This window comes from Hemitrygon akajei, chromosome 6 (assembly GCF_048418815.1).
Source record: "Hemitrygon akajei chromosome 6, sHemAka1.3, whole genome shotgun sequence".
Lineage (NCBI taxonomy): Eukaryota > Metazoa > Chordata > Chondrichthyes > Myliobatiformes > Dasyatidae > Hemitrygon > Hemitrygon akajei.
In genome coordinates this window covers 11,205,797-11,231,784 of record NC_133129.1, presented here as the reverse complement: position 1 = coordinate 11,231,784, position 25,988 = coordinate 11,205,797, and the positions used below count along the sequence as shown (strand labels likewise).

The 25,988-nt window shown below is 41.5% G+C and overlaps 1 protein-coding gene across 9 annotated transcripts in view; it reads left to right on the top strand.

The window, feature by feature from the left end:
* The window catches only part of clcn3 (chloride channel 3), a 224,651-nt gene that overhangs the window by 92,759 nt on the left and 105,904 nt on the right, over positions 1-25,988 (top strand). For 2 of the 9 annotated variants that reach the window (XM_073047863.1, XM_073047864.1), the window contains exon 2: positions 18,360-18,430. The exons of the other annotated variants lie outside the window; for them this stretch is intronic. The gene's annotated coding sequence lies outside the window, so the exon portion shown is untranslated. The remainder of the gene's footprint in view (positions 1-18,359; positions 18,431-25,988) is intronic. 9 annotated transcript variants of the gene reach the window in all.

Below are 25,988 nucleotides of genomic sequence, written 5' to 3'. Positions count from 1 at the left end.
AACCCATCTAGACCTTTAACAGTATGGAAGTCCCAATCAATGTGTGGAAAATTAAAATCCCCTACAATCACAACTTTCTGTCTCCCGCAGTTGTCTGTTATCTCTCTGCAGATTTGCTCCTCCAATTCTTGCTGACTATTAGTTGATCTATAATACAACCCTATTAATGTGGTCATACCTTTCCAGTTTCTCAGCTCCACCCATATGCCCTCAGTGGACAAGCCCTCTAATCTATCCTGCCGAAGCACTGCTCTAATATTTTCCCTGACTAGCAAAGCCACCACCCCCCCCAACCCTTCATCCCTCTGTCTCCATCACGTCTGAAACATCGGAACCCTGGAGCATTGAGCTGGCAGTCCTGCCCCTCCTGTAGCCAAGTTTCAGTAATGGCTATGATATCATAATTCCACGTGTCAATCCACGCCCTCAGCTCGTCTGCCTTTCCCACAATACTACTCGCATTGAAATATACACACCTCAGAAGATTATTACCACCACACACAACCTTACTATTTGTGACTTTGCATGAACTACTAACATCATTCTTTTTTACCCCCGTTCCACTATCTATTCTGGCACTCTGGTTCCCATCCCCCTGCAAATCTAGTTTAAACCCTCCCCAATAACAATAGCAAACCTCCCTGCAAGTATACAAGGTCCCCTTGTAGTTCAGGTGTAACTTGTCTCTCTTGTACAGGTCCCACCTGCCCCAGAAGAGGTCCCAATGATCTAGAAATCTGAAACCCTGCCCCTTACACCAGTTTCTCAGCCACGTGTTCATCTGCCAGAGCATCTTACCCTTACCCTCACTTGTACGTGGCACAGGCAGCAATCCGGAGATTGCTACCCTCGAGGTCCTGTTTTTCAACTTCCTACCAAGCTCTCTGTACTCACTCTTCAGGACCTCCTGACTCTTTCTACCTATGTCATTGGTACCGATGTGTACCACAACATCTGGCTGTTCACCCTCCCTCCTCAGAATGCTGTGCACGCGATCAGAGACATCCCTGACCCTGGCACCCAGGAGGCAACAAACCATCCGGAAGTCTCTGTCACAACCACAGAATCTCCTGTCTGTATGTCAGGAGCCTGCGCAGTCTAGCCTCTTTTCCCCAATCTGTTAAAGAAAACCGACCTTCTCTCTGCGATGCCTTTAGTCTTCCACTCTCAGCCTCTTGCTTCGATTGAAACATCCTCCCCACATCTACTTTAGATAAACCATTCAATATTTGATAGGTTGCAGTGAGAGTTCCCCCCTCCCCATTCTTCTGAACTCCAGCGAGTACAGGCCCAGAGCCATCAAACGCTCCTCTTATGTTAATCCTTTCATTTCCAGAATCATTTTCACAAACCACCTCTGGACCCTCTCCATTGCCAGCACATCCTTTAGTTAAGGAGCTCAAAACTGCCCACAATACTCCAAGTCTGACAATACCTTATAAAGCCTCAGCATTTGCATCCTTTTGTAATCTAATCCTCTCAAAATGAATGCTAACCTCGCATTTGCCTTCCTTACAAGCATTCATATTGCAAGTTATCCTTTAGGGAATCCTGCAGAAGCACTCCCAAGACTCTTTGCACCTCTGATTTTGAATTTTCTCACCATTTAGAAGATAGACTACACCTTTACTTCTCCTACTAAAATGCATATCCATGCATTTTCCTACATTATATTCCATCTACCATCACTTTGCCCATTCTCATAATGCAAGTCCTTTTGCATCCTCTCTGCTTCCTCAATACTACCTGCCCTTCCAGGTTTCTTCATATAATCTGCAAATTTGGCCATAAAGCCATTCATTTTGTCATCAAAATCATTGACATGTAATATGAGAAGAAGTGATCCCAACATCAACCCCTGTGGAACACCACTGGTCACCAGCAGCCAACCAGGAAAGACCCATAATTCCCTTAAGGAAACCATACTATACCCTGAAACCTTATCCTTAATGATGGATTCCAACATTCTCCCAACCACTGGTCAGGTTAACTAGCCTATAATATCCTTTCTTCCTCTTTCCCTTCTTACTGTGGAGTGACATTTGCAGTTTTCCAGTCATCTAGAACCATTCCAGAATTAAGTGATTCTTGAAAGAGCATTACTAATGCCACCTCAATCTTTTGAGCTACGTTATCTCCTTCAGTACTCAGGTAGTCCATCTGGTCCAGGTGAGTTATCTACCTTTTAGACCTTCCAGCTTCCTAAGCACCTTCTCCTTGGTTATAACATCTACACTCACTTCTACCCCTGGCAGTTTCAAAATTCTGGAATACATCCAGTGTCTTCCACAAAATACTTATCAAGTTCATCTACATTTTCTATGTCCTCCATTATTATCACTGTAGCATCATTTTCCAGCGGTTTGAAATCTACTTTCACCTCTCTTTTTCTCCTTATATATCTGAAAAATCCTTCAATATCATCTTTAATATTATTGGCCAGCTTACCTTCATGTTTCATCTTTTCTCTCTTTATGGCTCTTTAGTTGCCCCTTTTGGTTAAAAGCTTTGCAATCCTCTTACTTAAACTTCCTTTCTCAGCCATGGTTGCCTCATCCTCCCTTCAGAAGCCTACTTGATCTTTGGGATGTATCATGCGTCTTCCGAATTTGCACTAGAAACTTCAGCCATTGCTGTTCTGCCGTCATCCCTGCTACTTTTCCCTTCCAATCAACTTTGGCCAGCTCCTCTCTCATGCCTTTGTAACTCCCTTTACAAGAATGGAATACTGATACATCTGACATAATCTTTTCCTTTTCAAACTACAGGGTGAATTCTATCATATTTTTATCATTACCTCCTCATAGCTCCGTTACCTTAAGCTCCCTAATCAAATCGGGTTCATTCTACAACACTCAATCCAGAATTGCCTTTCTCCTATTGGGCTAAGAGCCATCTTGTAGATATTCTACAAATTCTTTCTCTTGGGATCCTCTGGGATTTTCCCAGTTTACTCGCATATTGAAATCCCTCATCATATTGTAACATTGTCTTTTTTACATGCCGTTTCTATTTCCTGTTGTAATTTGTATTCCACATCCCGGCTACTATTTGGAAGCCTATATATAACGCCCATCAGGATTTTTTTTTTACCCATGCAGTTCCTTAACTCTGCCCACAAGGATTACAATCATCTGTCACCTCTTTCTATGGATTTGATTTCTTTTTTTTGCCAATGTAGCCATTCCACCCTCTGTGTTTTTCTGCCTGTCCTTTTGATACAATGTGTATCTTTGAATGTTAACCTCCTAACTATGATAGTCTTGCCAAAAGAATATGGATGAAGGAATTACAGGTAGTCCCTGAGTTAGGAACGTCCAACTTACGGACAACTCGTACTTACGAACTGAGGAAGGAGAACTCCGTCCGCCGTTTTAAGTCAAATCGCGACGCCGTCCGCCATTTTAAGTCGGATCATGGCGCTGTCCGCCATTCTAAGTCGTTGCCATTGACAGTGTGTTGAGTGTTTAACTTTGTGTTTGGCTTAAGTTTTTCTTCGTAAGATTCACCCTGACACCCCCCCCCCCCCCCCCCCCCCCCATTCCGGTTGGCTGGTGGCACAGTGAGATCAGCGCCGGAGTCGAGAACGGAGGTTTCCGAGTCCGATCCAGTGACAGACCATTTTTTCTAGCAGAGAAAAAAAATGTAAAATAAAAATTATAATAAACAAGTAAATCAATTATGTATATTGAATAAATTATAAAAAATGTACAAAAACAGAAATACTGTATATTTTTAAAAAGTGAGATAGTGTCCAAGGATTCAGTGTCCATTTAGGAATCAGATGGCAGAGGGGAAAAAGCTGTTCCTGAATCACTGAGTGTGTGCCTTCAGGCTTCTGTATCTCCGACCTGATGGTAACAGTGAGAAAAGGGCATGCCCTGGGTGCTGGAGGTCCTTAATAATGGACGCTGCCTTTCTGAGATACCGCTCCCCAAAGATGTCCTGGGTACTTAGTAGGCTAGTGCCCAAAATGGACTCGACTAGATTTACAACCTTCTGCAGCTTCTTTCAGTCCTGTGCAGTAGCTCCTCCATACTAGACAGTGACGCAGCCTGTCAGAATGCTCTCCATGGTACAACTATAGACGTTTTTGAGTGTATTTGTTGACATGCTAAATCCCTGCAAACTCCTAATAAAGTGTAGCCGCTGTCTTGCCTTATTTATAACTACATCAATATGTTGGGACCAGGTTAGATACTCAGAGATCTTGACACCCAGGAACTTCAAGCTGCTCAATCTCTCTACTTCTAATCCCTCTGAGGATTGGTAAACCAGTTTATTTGAAAAGGAGATAAAAACGAAATACCATTTTAAAATCAGCTTTTTTTTGTAGAAAAAGTTACTTGAGTATAGTTGCAGACAAATTATTTATGTAAAATCAGTCTGGTGTATGCATTAGTTGGACCAATAGATGTTTGCTATGGTATTGTCACATACTATTACTTTTCCTTGAGGCTGACTTGCTTCTACTCTAGAACTGAGCATTCTATGCTGGTTTAAGAATTAAGAGATGCTGACACAGGGATTGTTGACATTTCAGATCAAAATCCTGCATTAAGCCGAGCAATTGTTTTCGCTTATTTGGTTATTTGATTTTCAGATTTTCTCTGAGAGAGCATTTATACATTTGAAATATTCCTTCAATGCTTTAAGATGCCTCATTGTTCACTTGAGTCTGAAGTTTACAAGTACTTTTGCTAGACCATGAGCTTAATGCTACAATTTGGTTCTGGTCTTCAAGCTTTTCCTTAGTTAGCTGAGGACTGGCTTGCATATTGGAGGCAATACTGAATATTGTGTTTGTTTTGCAAACATACTTTCTTGAGATGCAGCTATCAATTGAAGGGAAGTGATTTTTTTCAAAGTTTTAATTGTTAAGGGGCAGTGGTCTGTTTGGTTGAAGATCTTTTGGCTCTTTAGTGGAAGGACCAACATTGTACTTGGAGCTTGGTCTCTTGAGTTCATGTGAAGATAGACTGTGTATTGTAATTTGATGACTGAGATTAGGTGATCTTGATTTTGGAGCAGAGCCAACACACCTTAAACGATATCATCTAGTAGACTAATTGCACTCCAAAAGCTAGGTAAGACAGCATCTATGGAGAGGACAAACAGTTGATGTTTCGGGCCAAGACCCTTCATCAGAACTGAGAAGGAAGGGGGAAAGAAACCAGTATAAGATGATGGGAGATGGGAAGGAGTACAAGCTGGCAGGTGAGGGGGGAACTGGCTGGTGGGGGAGGGGATAAATTAAGCTGAGAGGGGATTGGTGGAAGAGATAAATGGCTGAAGAACAAATCTGATGGAAGAGGAGAGTGGACTGTAGGAGAAAGGGAAGAAGGAGGGGCACCAGAGGGAGGTGATAGGCAGATGAGGAGAAGAGGTAAGAAGGGAGCCAGAATAGGAATTGGAAAGGGGGGGGGGGGGGGGAGAAGAGAGACATCACAGAAAATCCAGCAGGGTTTCCCAGTGGCCAATCATTTTAATTCCAAACCCCATTCCTATTTTGATATGTCAGAACATAGCTTCCTTTACTGCCACAATGACACCACTTTAGGGTGGAGGACCAGCACTTCATATTCCACCTGAGGAGCATCCTGATGGTATGAACATCAATCTCTAACTTCTGGCAATTTCTGCCCCTCTTTTTAACCTGCACATCTTTGGAATGTGGCAGGAAATCAGAGCACCTGGAGGAAACCCATTTGGTCACAGAGTGAATGTACAGATTTTTTACAGAATGGGAACTGAACAATGATTCCTGGCGCTGTAAAGTGTCACACTAGCTGCTACGCTACCGTGCCACCGATAAATAAGGCATTGTCTCAAAAAGACAATGTTTATCATTAAAGAATACCAGCATCCAATTTGTTCATGGCTACAATTGGGCAAGAGATACAGAAGTCTAAAGTGCCACATCACTGGCCTAAAAAATAGCTACTTTCCTTCAACCATTCAGTTCTTGAAGCAAACTGCAGAGCCTGAATCACTACATCAGTATCGCAACACTATGACCACTTTGCACTGCAGTGGAATCTGGTTACTTTTTGTTCCAATTATGTTCTTTCTTGTAAAATTGTGTAGAATATGTTTAGGTTATATTTTAACATAATTTACTTCTTGTGAATGCTGTTTGTGATGCTGTGATACTTTCCCACCATTGGGAGTATTTTAAGATTAACTTCATTTGTCACGTGTCCATTGTAACAATGAAATGCATTGTTTGCATCAACGATACTGTGATACTGCTGCAAAAAAACTTCATTGGACCTGTGCATGCACATACTTGCACATTTGACAACAAACTCTACTTTGATTTAGAGCAAGGGTTGTTTTCTTTGGAACAGTGGAGGTTGAGAGGGAGACCTGATGGAAAGTTATAAGATTATGAAAGGTGTAGATAGAGTAGACAAGCTGGTATCTTTTTTCTACAGTTGAAATGTCTAATAATATAGAGTGTGCATTTAAGGTGAGAAGGATGTTCAAAGGAGGTGTACAGGAGAAGTGTTTTTTTTAAACACAAGGGTGGTGGGTGCCTGGAATATGCTGCCAGTGGTGGTGGTGGTTTGCAGATACGATACAGGTGTTGAAGAAGCTCTCAGATCGGCATATAAATGGAGAATGGAGCAACATGAACGATCTGCAGGCAGAAGGGGTTTGTTTAATTAGATGACATTAGTTTAGCACGACATTGTGGCTGAAAGGTCTCTTTGTAAGTACACTGAGTAGCTGGTATTTTTCAGTATTTTTGTAGAATTTGAGTAGTAAATTATACTCTTTTTTTCTAGAAATTGTTAGATTTACTTCTGGATGACATTCTATGGTGAATTGCTGGCGTTGTAATTAGTTGTATTATAGGCATAGTCAATTCAGTGCTCTCACATTGAAAGAGTGCATTCGGTAAATGGAGCAGGCATAACGTAGGGTTGATAAGTGGTTTATGAAATGGAAAGACACTGAAAGTGACACATGAATTTAAAAGACAGCTTAGATTGTTTTGGTTGAACTGCTTATTTTGTTGAATTCTTATTCTCTGGAGGGGCACCACAGTACTGTGGTGGTTGGCGTGATGCTATTACAGCTCAGCGTTGGAGTTTGAAGTTGAATTCTGGCACCATCTGTAAGAAGTTTATATATCTGTCCCATGAAGTTTATATATCTGTCCCATGATGGCGTGAATTTCCTCTGGATGCTCTGGTTTCCTCCCATAGTCCAAAGGTTAATTGGTCATTGTAAATTGTCCTGTGATGAGGCTAGGGTTAAATAGGTGGGTTGGTGGGTGCTGTGGCTCATTGAGCCAGAAGAGACTGTTACATGCTGTATCTGTAAATTAAATAAATTAAACATTTTTTTCCTTCTCTGCCCTCATTTATTTTCTTGACACAGTTCCTCTTAAGAGATCACATCTTCAGTTGCTGCCTGACCTTCTGATTATTTCCAGGATTTTCTGTTACTAATTTGAGATTCGCAGCATCTGCACTTTTTTTTGTTTTGAAATTAAGATAAAGTTCTTGGGATTGTTTAATGGATTATTATTACATGCCTTTGCTTTGGCATCAACTTGTGGTGAAGTAGGCGTCAACACCACAACACTCATCATATTGAAAGAGTAGGCAAAGATGTAATTAACATCAATTATTTGTCTGGAAAAAATATTCATTTGCAACTATTTAAAGAATTATGCTAATTACATAGTTGTTTGATGTTCTGACTTGTGGATGTCATTTTCTTTTGAGAATCATGGCACAGAAACACACTTTGTTCATTTAACTCTGGGTTTCTCACTGAACATAGAATAGTAAAACACAGGAAGGGGCCCTTTGGTCCTCAATGTCTGTACTGAACACTATGCCAAATTAAACTAAATCTCTTCTACCTGTACATGATCCATATTCCTTCATTCCACTTCATGTGCTTACCTATGGGACATTAGAAAAAAGTTGAATTTCCCCATGGGGATGAATAAAGTATCTATCTATCTATCTATCTACCTAAAAACCTTTGAAACTGCGCTGCTTCATGAATGCAACAAAAAAACGGTAACAGTATACATAGCAAAGAGAGACATCTTTAGTATCGCACAAAAATTGCTGGAGGAACTTAACAGGTTAGGCAGCATTGAAGGAGAAGGAGCACTTGATTTTTAGGGCCAAGAAACTTTTCAGCTCGAAACAGACTATTGAAATACAGAGGCGGCAGGTGCTGGTAAAAAAAAATCAAATCTGCTGGAGGAACTTGATGGATTGAGCAGTATCTGTGAGATTGGGTTGAAGGTCTCCATCAATGTAAGACCATAAGATTTAGGAGCAGAAGTAGGCCATCTGCCATTCAATCATGGGCTGATCCAATTCTCCAGTCATCCACACTCTCCTGCTTTCACCCTATACTCTTTGATGCCCTGACTAATCAGGAACCTATCCATTTCTGCCTTAAATACACCCAATGACTTGGCCTCCAGAGCTGCTCATGGCAACAAATTCCACAGATTTACCACCCTCTGACTAAAGTAATTTCTCATCTCAGTTCTAAATGGACATCCTTCAATCCTGAAGTCATACCCTCTTGTCCTAGAATCCCCTATGATGGGAAATAACTTTGCTGTATCTAATCTGTTCAGGCCTTTTAACATTCTGAATGTTTCTGAGATCCCCTCTCATTCTCCTGAACTCCAGGGAGTACAGCCCAAGAGCTGCCGGACGTTCCTCATACGGTAACTCTTTAATTCCTGGAATCATTCTTGTGAATCTTCTCTGAACCCTCTCCAATGTCAGTATATCCTGTCTAAAATAAGGAGCCCGAAACTGCACACAATACTCCAAGTGTGGTCTCACGAGTGCCTTATGGAGCCTCAACATCAGACAGACAGACATAATTTATTGATCCCGAGGGAAATTGGGTTTCGTTACAGTCACATCCCTGCTCTTATATTCTATGCCTCTAGAAATGAATGCCAACATTGCATTTGCCTTCTTCACAACCGACTCAACCTGCAGGTTAATCTTCAGGTATCTTGCACAAGGACTCCCAAGCTTCTTTGCATTTCTGCAGTTTGAATTCTCTCCCCATCTAAATAATAGATTGCCGGTTTATTTCTTCCACCGAAGTGCATGACCAGACACTTTTTCCAACATTTGTATTTCATTTGCTACTTCTTTGTCCATACCCCTAAATGATCTAAGTCTCTCTGTAGGCTCTGTTTCCTGGACACTACTCGCTCCTCCACCTATCTTTGTATCATTGGCAAATTTAGCCACAAATCCCTTAATACTGTAGTCCAAATCATTGACATACATTGTAAAAAGTAACAGTCCCAACACCGACTCCTGTGGAATGCCACTGGTGACCAGCAGCCAGCCAGAATAGGGTCCCTTTATTCCCACTCTCTGTTTTCTGTCGACCAGCCAATGTTCCACTGTTACGAACCCCATAACTGGGTCACTTACCAGCAAAGATAGAGAGGTCCGTTGAACTCTGAGGGTACTATTTTTAAACGCTTTTATTTATAAAGGGGCACAAAAGTAAGGTTAATACAAACATTCAGATAATATACGTCGTCAATACTCAATCTAAAGCGCGGGTATAGTAATAATCATCAATAAGAAGTAGCTCTATCGCTTTGTCTAGGGGTAAAATATTGTCCGATGGAAATATAAAAGTCTCTCGAGCTCATGCAGGCTTTAGCCGTTTGAGGACCGCTGGGTTTCACTTGTTGGAGAGAGAGAGATTTTTGGTGAGAAAAGAAACTTGCCAGTCCTTTTGGACGCAAACCGTTGAATCGAGAACGTGGGTTCCCCGTTGTCAGTTTGAAGTCCTTTTCGGTGTTATCAGCCACCCGTTCCCCAGGCCAGGGGAAACGGACCACACGTGGCTTCCGAATAGCTTCCCGTTGTCACGGGAGCGATGAGCGATGGTGTCGCCTTCTGGTGCGTCGCTAGGGGACTGCCCCCTGCAGCCTCTCTTTTATCTTGACTTGCAGGGTTGTAGATGTCAATCAAGGTGGGGTGATACAATCCCCACCCCACATTGCCCGAGGGTGTACACGTAGCCCTGATAGCTGGCACGTAGCATAGGGTCACAATCCACAAAGGTGTCTCCAAGAAACAATGGTCAAATCCGTTGCGTTGTCTTTCTGAGGATTCTCTCTCATTTCCTGGGTCCAAGACCCGAATTAATAGCGATCTTGCGATTCTCAGGAAGGAGGGGGCTGGGATCATAACACCACCCATGCTAGTAACTTCCCTGTAATTCCATGGGCTCTTATCTTGCTAAGCAGCCTTGTGTGCGACACCTTGTCAAAGGCCTTCTGAAAATCCAAGTACAGGTTTCCCCGGCTATTCGAAGGTAGAGCGTTCCTATGAAATGGTTCGTAAGCCAGAATGTCGTAAAGTGAAGAAACAATTACCATTTATTTATATGGGAAAAATTTGTGAGTGTTCGCAGACCCAAAAAATAACCTACCAAATCATGTCAAATAACACATAAAACCTAAAATAACAGCAACATATAGTAAAAGCAGGAATGATCTGATAAATACACAGCCTGTCTAAAGTAGGAATACTTTTCTGCAATTATTGCAGCACTGTCCACCGTAAAGAAAATCTCACGCAAGCGCTCTCGGCAGCACTCGCAGCAAAAACACTCGGTGCAAACGTTCCCGGCAGAAGCACTCTTTCCGGTAACCTTTAAGCTATGAAGCTGCCAAATCCTACCAAATAACACATAAAAATACGCAGCCTATATAAAGTAGAAATAATGTATGTACAGTGTAGTTTCACTTACTGGAATCGGGAAGACAGTGAGCACCCTTGATGATGGTGTGTTAGGCTGAGTCGTTGGAGGTTGGGGTGGTGGGAGGCAGAGGAGACTGGGGTGTCATCTCATTGTCGTCTGTTTCCATCAGGGCAGGCAGGTCACCTTCTTTGTCTGCTTGCCTCGATGTCAAAGGTCGAGGTTCACCGTCTGCTGTGGCTGATGTGGAAGGCTTGAAAAGCGACAGTATGCTTGACTGCTTGGCCTCACGCATTTATCTATCATACAGTTCTTTGTAAGCACTCAAACCATCCTGCAAATATGCCCTAAACCTACGTACCCTTTCAAAATTAAAGTCATACTTTTCTGCAATCATTGCAGTATTGTCAATCGCAGTGAAAATCTCTCACAATTGCTTCACGTTCAGTTCCTGGATGACTTCACTTTCGGGCTGTTCGTTACTGCGTTCGGCTTCAATTGTTATCTTTTTGTCAACTCTTCATCTATCAGTTCTTGGTCATGGGATGCCAAAACCTCTTCAACATCACCTTCGTCAACTTCCACAAACCCAGCCTCCTTAGCCAAACTCACTATGTCCTCAAGACGTACAAAAAAGCTGGATGAACTCAGCAGGTCGGGCAGCATCTGCAGTGCACTTTATGTTCACTATGTCCTCACTTCGTTCACCATGATTGAACTGCTTAATTATGTCTAGTTTTACGCTAAGTGTAACACCCTTATGCGCTCTTTTAGGCTTTTCCGATACCTTAGAACTCATCTTGCTAATGGATGCACAAAATAAATTGACATAAAGCACAGATGCTCACAGGCACATGTTTAAGCAATACCGGCTAGAATGCAGTTCCGGGGGAGGAGCTTGGCTGCTTGGCGCATGCGCTGCCTTGTTTCACACGCTGCCTTTTTTTGTAACAGTGAAAGCACCTTCTGTTAGCAAAAACAGGTAACTAATGTAGGTCTTTTGTAACAGCGAGGTGTCATAAAACGAATGTTCGAAAAATGGGGGACACCTGTACACCATGTCTGCTGCATCTCCTTTGTCTAATTTCCTCAAAGAATTGCAGTAGGTTTGTCAGGCAGGATCTTCCTTTCAGGAAACCATGCTGGCTTTGGCCTATCCGAAACATCAACAATTCCTTCCTCTCGCCCCCCCACCCCCTATAGATGCTACTTTTTTTTTCTTACTGTTGATAGCAAGAAGATGCAGTGGCCTCAGGACTCTCACCACCAGGTTCAGGAATGGTTATTACCCCTCAACCATCTTGAACCAGAGGGGTAACTTCACTCAACTTCATTTTCTCCATTACTGTACTGTTCCTGCAACCTATGGACTCAGTTTCAAGGATTCTTCATCTCATGTTCTTACTATTTATTGCTTGCTTGCTTATTTATTTAATTATTTCCCATTTATATTTGCACAACTTGTGGTCTTTTGCGTACTTGTTGTCCGCCATGTTGGGTGCAGTCTTTCATGAATTCTATTAAGCTTATTGGATTTACTGAGTATACCCGCAGGAAAGCGAATCTTGAGGTTGTATATGGTGACATATATTAACTTTGATAATAAATTTACTTTCAACTTTTAGTTCCTCTATAGATCGCCAATTGCTACAATTAGTATAATATATACATACTTTAATAATGTACTTTGAACTTTAACTCCATTAATTTTCAAGGCTTGTTAGTCATGCATTGTGACTGCAGTGGCCCTATCCTTCTAAGATGATGGATTCAAATTTAACATTGCAGCTGTTGTTATGGTCATGAAACTTTCAGAAAGCCACCAGACTGATGAGCCTGAAACCTTGTTTAGTCAATGAACTCAGTAGCTATAAAATAACAGGTGAAAATGGGATAATGGGATCAAAATACTTCAAACAGTCTTAAACAGAGTTCATTCTCTAAGCTTTTCATTTCAACTCCTCCCACATCCACCTACTTTCCCTTCACCTGGTTTGACCTATCGCCTTCTAGCTTGCACTCCTTCCCCTCACCCCCCCACCCACAACTTTCTTACTCTGGCTTCTTCCCCTTCCTCTCCAATTCTGGTGAAGGGTCATTGCCCAAAATGTTGGTTATTTATACCTCTTCATGATTGCTGCCTGGCCTGCTGAGTTACTCCAGCATTTTGTATGTATTACTCTCGTGTTTTAGCTTTTCCCAGTTGTGGTGAAAGGTCACTAACAAACAACATAGAATAGTACAGCACAGTACAGGCCTTTCGGCCCACAATGTTGTGCCGGCCCTTAAACCCTGCCTCCCATATAACCCCTCCACCTTAAATTCCTCCATATACCTGTCTAGTAGTCTCTTAAATTTCACTAGTGTATCTGCCTCCACCACTGACTCAGGCAGTGCATTCCACGCACCAACCACTCTCTGAGTAAAAAACCTTCCTCTAATATCCCCCTTGAACTTCCCACCCCTTACCTTAAAGCCATGTCCTCTTTATTGAGCAGTGGTGCCCTGGGGAAAAGGCGCTGGCTGTCCACTCTCTCTATTCCTCTTAGTATCTTGTACATCTCTATCATGTCTCCTGTCATCCTCCTCCTCTCCAAGGATACACTGCACAACCTGCTGAGTATTTTATAATTTTTTCATATTCATAAATTCCAGAAATTAGAAATTAAGCTTAACATGTAGTCAATGATACACAGCAGTTCTTTAGTACAATTATCCTTGCACAGTACAGTGAAGTAGTACCCAAATAGTATTTAGTGGCCTCCCCAGGAGATGAGTAAAATATTGTTTTGCAATTTATCATGCATAATGCTGGATTTAAAGAGTCTACTTTTCTAAGATGTGCCTTCAAGATGTAAGCTTGTGTTTGAGGCAATAAATCTAGCATATTATCGATAGACACATATCATCTTTCTGTGCTGTAAATTCTGTGTCATTTACTTAATGAATATGCAGTATATACTTAGCGGGGTGTAAACCTGGCAAGTACTGTCGTGTTGGATGTGATAAGATGCAGCAAATCATCAAAGCTAACGTTATGGAAAGGTAGTTATAGAGTCAGAGTCATAGAGAAGAACAGCACAGAAACAGGCCCTTTGGTACATTACTGTGCTACAACTTACTTTGTAAGTTGCGTATAATTATGATATGTTTGTTATGTACTATGTTGCTGCTGGAAAAACAGTGAAATTTCATGGCATTTATACCCTGAGAATGTATGCCCATGACAATAATAAACAATTTATCGAACAACAGCCTTGCTGCTTGTAGGTATTACTAAATTTTTAAAGCTTTTTTGTAAACTATTTAAATTAAATGGAGAATCAATGAGTAGGGCCTATTGAGATTATGGTACAATTCTATAAAACATTAGATAGCCATTCTAATCATCATCACCCTTGAGGAAAGATGTACTGGAGGGGTTGCAGAGGAAATTTACCAGAATATTATCTGGGCTGGACTGTTTGACTGAGAGGAGAGACTGGGTCGTCTGGGGTTTTGACTCCAGCCAGATGATATAGCCTTTTATCATCTATACTGTCTTTATCTTTGAATATTTTTTCATTGTGATCTCCCCTCATTCTGAGTTTCAGCTTTTACTTATCAATTCTAGCATCAGTTCTGGAAGACGCGCTTCTAATATTTCCACTGTATTCACTGGCCCAGTATGGAGTGAAATGCTAGTGTAGATTTGAATGGTTTGATGGCATGTTTCTGCACACATATTATTCCTTTGTATAATGTTGGTGACTTGCTGCCAAGCCACTGAATAACCCATTGGTGAGAATTTTACTCAAAGCCTCTGTGTGCTTCATTATTAGCTGTTCAATTGGAGTAAGGATAACCTGAAAGTTTGATTGTAAACTTAAAAAAAATCTTATGTTTCATAGAGAGCCTGTGCATTTCCCTGGAGCTACTGGACTCTGTTTTAGTCTATAATTTCACTTAATGCAATTAATATTTGACCTACCTTTTGTGGGTACAAACAAATCCCAGGCCAACTAATTATATTTAAGGCTGATAACTCCCCTGGATCTGATAGCCTGTGTAATTAGGCCTTAAAGCAAGTGGCTGTAGAGATGGTGGATGCAATGGCAATCATCTGACATTCTCTAGATCCTGAAAGAGGCGAAGCAATTTGGAAAAATAGGAGTCTCCAAAAGGAAGGAAGGTGGATGGAATAAGGAATTGTAGGTTAGTTAGCTAAGGAGGTATCTTTGGGGCAGTTTAGCAAATGATAATACAATTAAGGAGAGCCAGTTTGATTTTTATGAAAGATAAATTTTATTGGGCGATATTTTAAACATTTATTTAAAGATCTAATTGGAAGAGTGGATATAGTATAGTTGAACTATAATTTGTAACTTATTTGACCTACGATAGTACATTAATTGACTGTCACCTGGCCAGTGAAGCTCACTTTTTATATATGCAATAATGACAATACTTCAATCATCCAATTGGTTGGTTTTGAAATATTTGCTGTTTAGTAAGTAGTAGACAGCAAAGAAGGATTTTACCTCTTAGCCTATCCTTCATTTATCCATTTGTCGTAATTTACATTCAATGCAATATTAGTGTAAATGGATGAGCTTTGAACTTTGTGGACTCAGTGGGCTAAAGAAGCTGTTTTAGTGCATTATGATACAGCACTGGCAATAGTTGTCATTTGAGCTGCTGATAAAACGTGAATATTTTGTTCCATTATTTACAGGCAATGTTGTCTTCAGATTTGAGCCAGTGTTGCCTTATTGTTTGATTCCTCTTGTGATGACCTTTGCAAAGAATTTCATCTGAAGTGCTGATCACTTCGTCGTGGCTTAAAACTGGCTTAAAGGTTCAGTTAATCCAATTTTCCTTCTGGAAGTGCCAGAAACGAGTAAGCAAGTGAAATCTGGATCATTTCTGGTTGGGGAGGTAGAATGGCAATGAGGGGAGATAATAGATTAGATTAGATTCAACTTTATTGTCATTGTGCTGAGTACAGATACAAAGCCAATGAAATGCAATTAGCATCTAACGAGAAATGCAAAGAATAGTGTTATTTACAAAATAACTGTGAATAAGAAGTAAGTGCTCCAGCACACAAATATGAAAGTACTGAGACAGTACAAGCTGGGTGCAATACTGCTTAGCACTGTAATGTGAGGTTCAGCAGGGTCACAGCCTCAGGGAAGAAACTCTTCCTGAGCCTGCTGGTGCGGGAGCGGAGGCTCCTGTAGTGCCTACCGGATGGGAGGAGAGTGAAAAGTCCATGGTTAGGGTGAGCTGCATCCTTGATGCTTTTCGCTTGCCCAGGCAGTGTTTATAGTACGTAGTTGTTCTCAATGGTGGGCAATTGAGTGCTGATAATCCGCTGGACAGTTTTCACCACATGCTGGAGTGCTTTGTGGTCCAATATGGGACAATTGCCATACCACACTGAGATGTAGTTGGTGAGTATGCTCTCAATGGTACAGCGGTAAAAGTCTGTCAGTATCCTGGGACAGAGGTGAGCTTTCTTGATGCTCCGCAGGAAATAAAGGCGACGTTGTACCTTTTTGATCAGGATGGAGGAGTTCAGGGACCAGGTGAGATCCTCGGAAATGTGGACATCAAGGGATTTTAAGCTTGATGCATGCTCCACTACAGCTCCATTGATGTAGATGGGACGTGAGTGTGGCTCCTCACATGTCTGAAGTCCATAATGATCTCCTTGGTCTACTGGGTGTTAAGGGCCAGGTTGTTGTCAGTAAACCACGTAGCCAGGTGCTGGACCTCGTCCCTGTAGGAGATTTTTTGTTGTTTTGGGGGGAGAAATAACATTCATGCAGCTCTTGGAATGTGAACAGAGGTATATGAATAGCTACAACTGGATTATTAACATTGTAGGCATAGTATTCCTCTTTGGAATATGAAAAAATCTAATTTAATCCTTTACATAACATTAGGTGTCATCTATTGTGCAGTTGTCTCACCTTGGTTACTAAAGGTCTTCAAAAGCCATAACAGTCCCAGAAGATGACATATTAAATTAAAGTCTGATGACTTTTATTTTAAAAAAAACCTCTGGCACTGTTTAGCTGGGGATCCAATACTGGACTTTGGAGCAACACAAAAGCACAATCGAAAGAACACAGGTCAGACAGCATCTGTGGAGGGAAATGGACGTTCGATCTTGTAGGGCAACATACTTCATCTGAACTGTTCATTTTTCTCTGCTGTTTCTCGGCCAAAATTTATCCTTTAGTAAGATTACTGAAATGTATGAAAAGACAAATGCTGGAAATGCTCAGAAGGTCAGGAAGTGAAAAGGCAAAAATGATTAATGGCTTGAGTCAATTATCCAGAGATTTGTCCAGAGTATTTTTCATTTACTTCTAACCTCTTAACATAGAACATAGAACAATACAGCACAGTACAGGCCCTTCGGCCCACAATGTTGTGCCGACCCTTAAACCCTGCTTCCCATATAACCCTCCACCTTAAATTCCTCCATATACCAAATACCATATACCAAATTCCTCCAAATACTGCAAGACTGCAGTATTTTGATCTTCAGTGAAAATTCGTTGTTTGGTTTTCAATACGTGTTCTGAGAGACCTCTGATATATTATCGTGCTTATACTTTAAAAATTTATCGGCTATAAAACACTTCAGAAAAGACTTCTTTAGATGCAAGTCTCCTTTAGCTTTGGCATAGTCATGCAGCATGTGGAGTTGCTGCCTCTTAGCTCCAGATTCAATCTGACCTCAGGTGCTATGTGTGGAGTTTGCATGTTCTCCCTGTGACTGATTGGGATTTCTCTGTGTGCTCTGGTTTCTTCCCACATCCCAAAAGTATGTTGGCCAGTAGGTTAACTGGCCACTGTAAATTTGCTTCTAATGTGAGGGTGAGTAGAATTTGGGGTAGAATAGGGAATGGTTTACTAGGATGTTGTCTGGATTAAAGGGTATGTGCTATACAGAGGAATTAGACAACCTAGGGTTATTTTCTCTGGAGCAACGCACAGAATGCTGGAGGAACTCAGCAGGTCAGGCAGCGTCTATGGAAAAGAGTAAACACTCGGATGTTTCGTGTTGAGACCCTTTATCAGGACTGGGTTTCTAGCATCTGGAGATTTTTTGGTGTTTACTTTCTCTGGAGTAGTGGAAGCCAAGCGGAGACCGGATGGGAGCAATGTGCTGCCAGAGCTGGTGATAAATAGAAGTGTTTAAGAGGCTCTGAGGCATCTGACAATGCAGTGAATGGAGGGATTTGGACCAGGTGCAGGCAGAAGGGATTATTTTAATTAGGTGTTATTAACTTAATTTATTTGGCACTATATCATGGACCAAAGGTTATTCCTGTGTTGTTCCCATGTTCCTTGTTCTAATTAGTGTAAAAATGGAGGCTTACATTTGGTGTAGACTCTGGGTCAAAGAGCTTGTGTCCATATTTAATATCTGTGTGACTTTGACTGTCATGGATGCATGTTTATCAGATCATTATAGTGTTTTGTGCCAATTTTGAGGTAACTGGAGATAGTAAATTTACTGTCCGTAATTCTTGTAACTTCAGAGAAGAAATGAAAAATATACAAATTGGATATCTCGTATTCATAAATTCGATTGAAGTTATTTAAGTTATTTCCATCCTTCACTGCAGCATATAATGAATTTGGGTCATAACTAAAGAAGCAGTTTCCCATCACAGAGAACATCAGATCTTCGAATAAGGTCAGCATCAAATGTAGCAGCCTGTTCATTTCTCTAAAACAATTAATTTCAAGCATTTTTGATGTGCTGTGTAATTAATCTCTTAGCATTAACTAGAGTTTGGTTTCAAATAATCAACTTTATTAATTTTATTTCTCTTTTTTAATGAAAATGGGGATATGACGAATGTATTAAAATGTATATTACAGTCACACTCAGTTTAATTTTAAAAGTCCAGTGTATTCTTCCTAGCTGTTCAATACTGAACCTATAGTCTCATTTTCAAAGCCTACAACTTGTGTTTTCAGTATTATTTATTTACTTAAAATATTATTTGTATGTTTTATATGTGCCACTTGTCTTTTGCACATGACTAACAGTCTTTGTGCATAATTTTTTCATTGATTCTATTATGTTTCTTGGCTCTACTATGAATGCCTCCAAGAAAAGGCATCTCAGGGTAATATAGGGTGACATTCGTTAATAAATTTACTTTAAACTTTGAAGCTGGAGTATGACTGGATTTCATTTTGGCCTTGTTAACTTGTCCACCATGCAGTTAATTCCAGAGCTGCTGGAGGAACTCAGTGGATTAAGCAGCATCTGTGAAGGCAAAAGGAGAGTCAACATTTCAGGTCCAGAAGCTGCATTAGGACTGAGAGTGTAAAGGGGTAATAGTCAGAATAAGAGCTGAGAGGGAGGAATGAGGTGGGCTGTTAAATGTACAGGAGAGGAGTGATTGATGGGCTGGTGGACCAAGGTGGAAGAGGGAGATGTAGAGATGGCAACAGAGGCTGATAGGTGATATGAAGACAACAAATGGCTGCAAATTATGGAATCTGATAAGAAAGGAAGTTGAAGATTGGAACTAAATAATGGTGGGCAGATGTGGACAGTAGGAGAAGGCAATAAGAATCCATGTGGGCTGATTATGTGAGTGATAGCAGATGCAGTCAAATGGGAGAGGGGAAAGAAAATGGGAAGTGGGGCTGTTGGGTGAATCATGAGAAGAGAGAAAGGAACAAAGAAAGCACAGATTATCTGTGTTCATGTCATTGGATTGTAGACTACCTAGGAGAAATAATGGTGTGTTGTTCTCCATGTTAGCATTTGGCCTCACCCTTGCAATGTTCCAATTTTATTTAAGATTTTTGCTATTGTTTTACCTGCTTCAATTAATTTCTTCAGGTACAACATACATTGTGAAAATAATCAGTCCAATTTCATTCCTTTCAACACATAATAAATATTTCTTTTAACTTACCAGGTGATCTTAAGCAATGTTTCACAAAACAGAGCGATAATGTTCTTGTTTATATGCCTGTATGTCTTAATATAGATCTAAAGAAGCATACCCATTCAAGCTAGTGCCTCACATCAAGAACTTTAAAGCTTATTTTCTCAAATCTTGTTGCAAATTAAACCAGAAAAGTGATTCTCTAAGTGGTGTGCTGAAGTTTAGAAGAATGAGGGAGGATTTCATTGAAATTTTTCAAATATTGAAAGGCCTAGATAGAGTGGATGTGGAGAGTATGTTTCATATAGTAGGGGAGATGGACCAGAGGGCATGGCCTCAAACTAGAAGGATACCCCTGTAGAACAGAGATGAAGAGTAATTTCTTTATCCAGAGGCTAGTGAATCTGTAGAGTTCAATGCCACAGGCTGCTGTGGAGGCGAAGTCATCGGGAAATATTTAAAGTGATTAATAAGGGTGTCATAGATGATGGGCAGAAGGCAGGAAAATGGGGCTGAGATGGATAATAAATCAGCCATGATAGAGAGTCTTTTGCTGTGTTACTCAAATGTTAGATTAAAAGAATGCAGCATATTTTACTCATTTGTAATGTGAAATAAAATAAAATACCTGTAATATCAAATAAAATAAAATGCACATTAATTCCCATCATCCAATGCTTAGATACTGCACTGAAACCTTGAAAGGGCACTTTCCCATTCAAGATTTCAGGTCAGTATGTAAGCATTGAATCATGATGTTTCAGTGTGGCATTGCAGAGATTGGAGAAGAAAGAGTGTATAAATGGAAAATCTACCAGTCAATAGTATTGGAAATCAAGTGGCTGTTCCATTTTTTCTTTACAGTAATATAAACCAAGTTAAAATGATTAGATTAATTGCAAAGCTGGCCTCAAAAATGTGCTCGAAGTATTATAATTGCATGTAATATATTCAAGGCTGCACTCGGGTTGGAGGAACAACACCTTATATTCTGTCTGGATAGCCTCCAAACTCATGGCATGAACATTGATTTCTCGAACTTCCGATAATGCATGCTCCCACCATTCGCTGTCCTTTTTTTCCTCTCTCTCACCTTATCTCTTTGCCTGCCTCTGGTGCTCCTCCCCTCTGTTCTTTCTTCCATGGCCTTCTGTCATCTCCTATTAGATTATCCCTTCTCCAGTTCTGTATCTCTTTCACCAATCAACTTCCCAGTTTTTTTACTTCATCCCTTCCCCTTCCAGGTTTCTCTTCTCACTTTGCGTTTCTTCCTCCCCTCCCCCACCTTTTAAATCTACTCACTTTTTTTCTCCAAGTCTGCTGAAGGGTCTTGGCCCAAAGCATTGACTGTACTCTTTTCCATAGATCCTGCCTGGCCTGCTGAGATTCTCAGGCATTTTGTATGCATTGCTTTGACTTTCCAGCATCTGCAGATGTTTTGTGTATGTGGTTTAGTAAAATTGTTGGCATTGTTATCTCTGATAAAATCCAAGGAGATGGTCGTTGATTTCAGACGGTCTCAGCCTGAGCACACACCCCTCAGCATCAGTGGCTCCACAGTGGAGAGAGTGGAAAACATCAAGTTCCTCGGGGTGCAGATCTCAGACAATCTCACCTGGTCCAGGAACACCACTGGGATTGTGAAACGGGCCCAGCAGAGATTGCGCTTTCTGAGGAAGCTTAAACAAGCATCACTCCCCACTAACATCTTAACTGCATTCTACAGAGGCGTGGTTGAGAGTGTGCTGACTTTTTGCATCACAACCTGGTACTCCAGCTGCAGTGCTGCCGACAAAAAAGCCTTGCAGAGGGTGGTTAGGGGAGCAGAGAAGGTTATTGGGGTCTCCCTACCTTCTGTCCAAGACCTCTTTCAGAGTCGGTGCCTCCAGAAGACACGGTACATCATTAAAGACCCCTCACACCCTCTCCATAAACTGTTTGTTCTTCTGCCATCAGGCAAACATTACAGGAGCATCAAAACAAAAACCACAAGGCTACTAAACAACTTCCTCCCACAGGCAGTCAAACTGCTAAATAGCTGCTCTACCTGACTCTGCTTTGGACACTTTTGACTTGCACTGGACAATTATAATTTGATTTTAACTAACATGTGGCTGTTGTGTTTTACTATTTATTGTTATGTTTATTATTTAGTGTTGCATTTGTTATGTTATGATTGCACTGCTCCTGGGAAACGCTGTCTCATTCTGCCCTGCAGAGCTGATGTACGGTTAGAATGACAATAAAGTTTTTGAATCTTGATGAAGTTAAAGGTAAGATGGGCCAGGGAGTCCCAGGAGCCTATAGAGATGTTAAATTCCAACATGTGTGGCTGTTTATCATTTGCCAGATTGTGCTTTTCTGATCATGTGATGGAATAATAGTTTGAAGTAGGACAATTTTTTCCTTTTATTTGAAATATATTTGAATCCCAGGTCCTCCTTGCTACATTTGCACTGAGAAAATTTCCATTCCATTCTCATTCAATGTCTGTACATATTTTAACTGACTCTCATTTTACCTAAGTGCTTTAAATAGTACCCTATTGCAGATTATGCCATAGTGTGTACAGACCAATTACAGCAGTTATCTACTACATAGAGTAACTTTCATCAGCAAAAGACACAACAGAAAAAATTGTCAAAAGGGGGATGAAGAGTGTCTATTGTTCTTAAATGATCAGATGCATATTTCAAATCTCCTATGACTGTTCAAAAATTAAAATTGTAGAGTCATTGTGGTCCATTTGATCTGTTGGGTCCTTGCTTGGAAAGAATTGCTTCTTACTTGGAGTTATCCATTCATACAATTCAAAACCTATAAATGGATTAAATCAATATTTATTCATGCAGAATATCATGATGTCATTGTGTACTCATTATCTGATCATGTTGTATCTCCACTCCCTCGTGCCCTGATACTTTAAGGTCTGGATCACAGTGACATTAGTGGCTAATAACTTTTCTGAACACAAGTGGTTTTCAAGCTGGAGTACTAGAGAAGTGAGAACACTTTAATTACCGGGTAGCTGTTGGATCTATTGGCAATAAGCACTCTCAAAGGAAATAAGCACTCTCATTCAAAGTTTTCAAAACAAACTAGTATTAGTATCATGCAACAATTTGACAAAGAAATAATGATGGTATTAAGGCAAAATATGATTAATTCAGGCTGCTTTCTGATGCTTCTGCAGAAGATGTAGGTATCAAATCAGAATAAGAGATTTTTAAAAATTGCTATCAATGTGGTCTTGGTTCGGAGAGAAGATGTTCACGACAACTGGAAGATAAGCTCTGCTCTGTGTTTGCGAATGTGTGGGCACTTACATGGGTATGGTCAGACAGAGTGCTATTTCTCTGCTGTCTCCATGAGTGATCACTCCACAACCTCTTACCTTCCTCACAACCTCCCTCCGTGTCATGTTCTTTCTCTTGCACTCTGCCACTTGCCCCTGTATCTTCCCCGCCTCCCCCCCCCCCCCCCAAGCCTTTTCTGCACCAGGAGCTACTTCCCTTCTGTTTCTGCTGAGCTTTCTCTTCATGTCCACTTACTGGGACTTCCTGCTTGGTCTCCACACTGTTCACAGGGCTATATTGTAGCTAACCCTGAGTACGGGTGTTGTGGGGTGTCACTTGTTGTGTGGGAGGACTTTTACACAATTGCTTCCCAGCAGCTGAAGTGGATAAGCTGCCCCTTGGCATGATGGCTCGCGGTGTTCCCATTCCTATTATAAGGAAAGAAGCTGGATGTTGATTGGTGTTTGCATAATACAGTTCCATCATTGAATCTTTGCAGTTGATTCCAAAAACTCATCTGGACCAGAGAACGAAATACCTTGGAAACAAACGCGAGAAAATCTGCAGATGCTGGAAATCCAGGGCAATACATACAAAATGCTGGAGGCACTCAGCAGGTCATAGAAACATAGAAACCCTACAGCACAATGCTGGCCATTTGGCCCACAAAGCTGTGCTGAGCATGTATGTACTTTAACCCATTGCCCTCTATTTTTCTAAGCTCCATGTACCTATAGAAGTGTTTCTTAATAGACCCTATTGTATCCGCCTCCACCACCGTTGCTGGCAGCCCATTCCATGCCCTCACCACTCTGTTTTTAAAAAAAAACTTGCCCCTGACATATCCTCTGTATCTACTTCCAAGCACCTTAAAACTGTGCTCTCTTCTGATAGCCATTTCAGCCCTGAGAAAAAGCCTCTGACTTTCCACGTGATCAATGCCTCTCATCATCTTATACACCTCTATCATGTCACCTCTCATCCTCCGTCATTCCAAGGAGAAAAGGCTGAGTTCACTCTACCTATTCTCATAAGGCATGCTACCCAATCCAGGCAACATCTTTGTAAATCTCCTCTGCACTCTTTCTAAAGTTTCCACATCCTTCCTGTAGTGAGGTGACCAGAACACAGTACTTCAAGTGGGGTCTGATCAGGGTCCTATATAGCTGTGACATTACTTCTCGGTTCTTGATCTCAGTCCCACGATTGATGAAGGCCAATGCACCATATTCCTCCTTAACCACACAGTCAACCTGTGCAGCAGCTTTGAGTGTCCTATGGAGTCGGACCCTAAGATCCCTCTGATCCTCCACGCTGCCAAGAGTCTTGCCATTAATACTATATTCTGCCATCATATTTGACCTATCAAAGTGAATCGCCTCACCTTCTCAGCCGAGTTTTGCATCCTATCGATATCCCACTGTAAACTCTGATAGTCCTCCACACTATCCACAACACCAACCTTTGTATCATCAGCAAATTTACTAATCCAACCCTCCACTTCCACGTCCAGATGATTTATAAAAATCACGAAGAGAAGGGGTCCCAGAACAGATCCCTGAGCCACACCACTGGTCACTGACCTCCATGCAGAATATGACCCGTCTACAACCACTCTTTGCCAGGTCAGGCAGGATTGATGGGAATGAATAAACAGTCAACGTTTTGGGCTGAGATCCTTCACCAGGACTGGGGAAAAGCATGGGAAGTCAGAGCAAGAAGGTGGAGGGAAGGGAGGAAGAAGTACAGGGTGGCAGATGATATATGAAACTTGGAGGGGGGGGGAAGTGGGGTAAAGTAAAAGAACTGGGAAGTTGCTTGGTAAATGAGATAAAGGACTGGAGGAGGGGAATCTGATCGGAGAGTGTAGAAGATCATGGAAGAAAAGAAAGGGGAGGAACACTAGAAAGAGGCAACGGGCAGGTAAGGAGATGAGGTGAAATAGGGAAACGGGAATGATGAAAGGTGTGCGGGGAGGGGGGATTACCAGAAGTTCGAGAAATCGAGGTTCAGGCTATCAGATTGGAGCCTACCCATACAGATTATAAGGTGCTGCTCCTCCAACCTGAGCGTGGTCTCCTCATGGTAGTAGAGGAGACCATGGACTGACATGTGGGAATGGGAAGTGGAATTTGAAATGGGTAGCCACCGGGAAATCTTGCTTTTTCTGGTGCTCGGCAAAGTGGTCTCTCAATTTACGTTGGGTCTCACTGATAAACAGGAGACTACACTGGAAGCACCGAATACAGTAGATGACCACAACAGACTCACAGGTGAAGTGTTGCTTCACTTCAAGAACTGTTTGGGGCCCTGAATGGTACTGAGGGAGGAGGTGTAGGGGCAGGAATGGCATTTGTTCCACTTGCAAGGTTTAAGTGCCAGGATGGACATCAGTGGGGCGGGACAAGTGGACAAGGGAGTCAAATAGCAAGTAATCCCTGTGAAAGATATGCTGTTACTTGTCCGATTACACTGACAGCACCTTCCAGACCCATGGCCTTTGCAGCCAGGAAGGATAAAGTCAGAGTGCAGCTGGTACAGGGAGTCCATGTTCAATAGGTTCAGTAGGTACATTTAATGTCAAAGTAATGTATGCAATATGCATGCTGAAATTCTTCTTCATGGACATCCATGAAAACAGAAGTGCCCCAAAGAATGAAAAGCAGTTAAAATGTTAGGACCCCAAAGCTCCCCATCCCACACACAAGCAGCAGCAAGGCAACGAGCCCCTCCACCCTCACCAGCAAAATAGCTTCAGCACCCTCCACCGAGCACTCAAGCATGTGGCAAAGCAGCAATAAAGACACACACTTGCAGTATCTCAAAAACTACTCGTTCACTCGGTAATTTGACACACCATAGGCTCTCTCGCTCTCCCTCCCTAATAAGGGAAAAAGAAGTGTCTCCATTTCAAAGCAAGAGGGGAGACATAACAAACAAACAAACATTTACAATGTTAAAAGTCTGTTGCGTTGCTTTTACCGAGCTCTACGCTAAGTGAGTCAGCACCATCTGGGCACACAACCCCCGACAGCTAACTCACTGC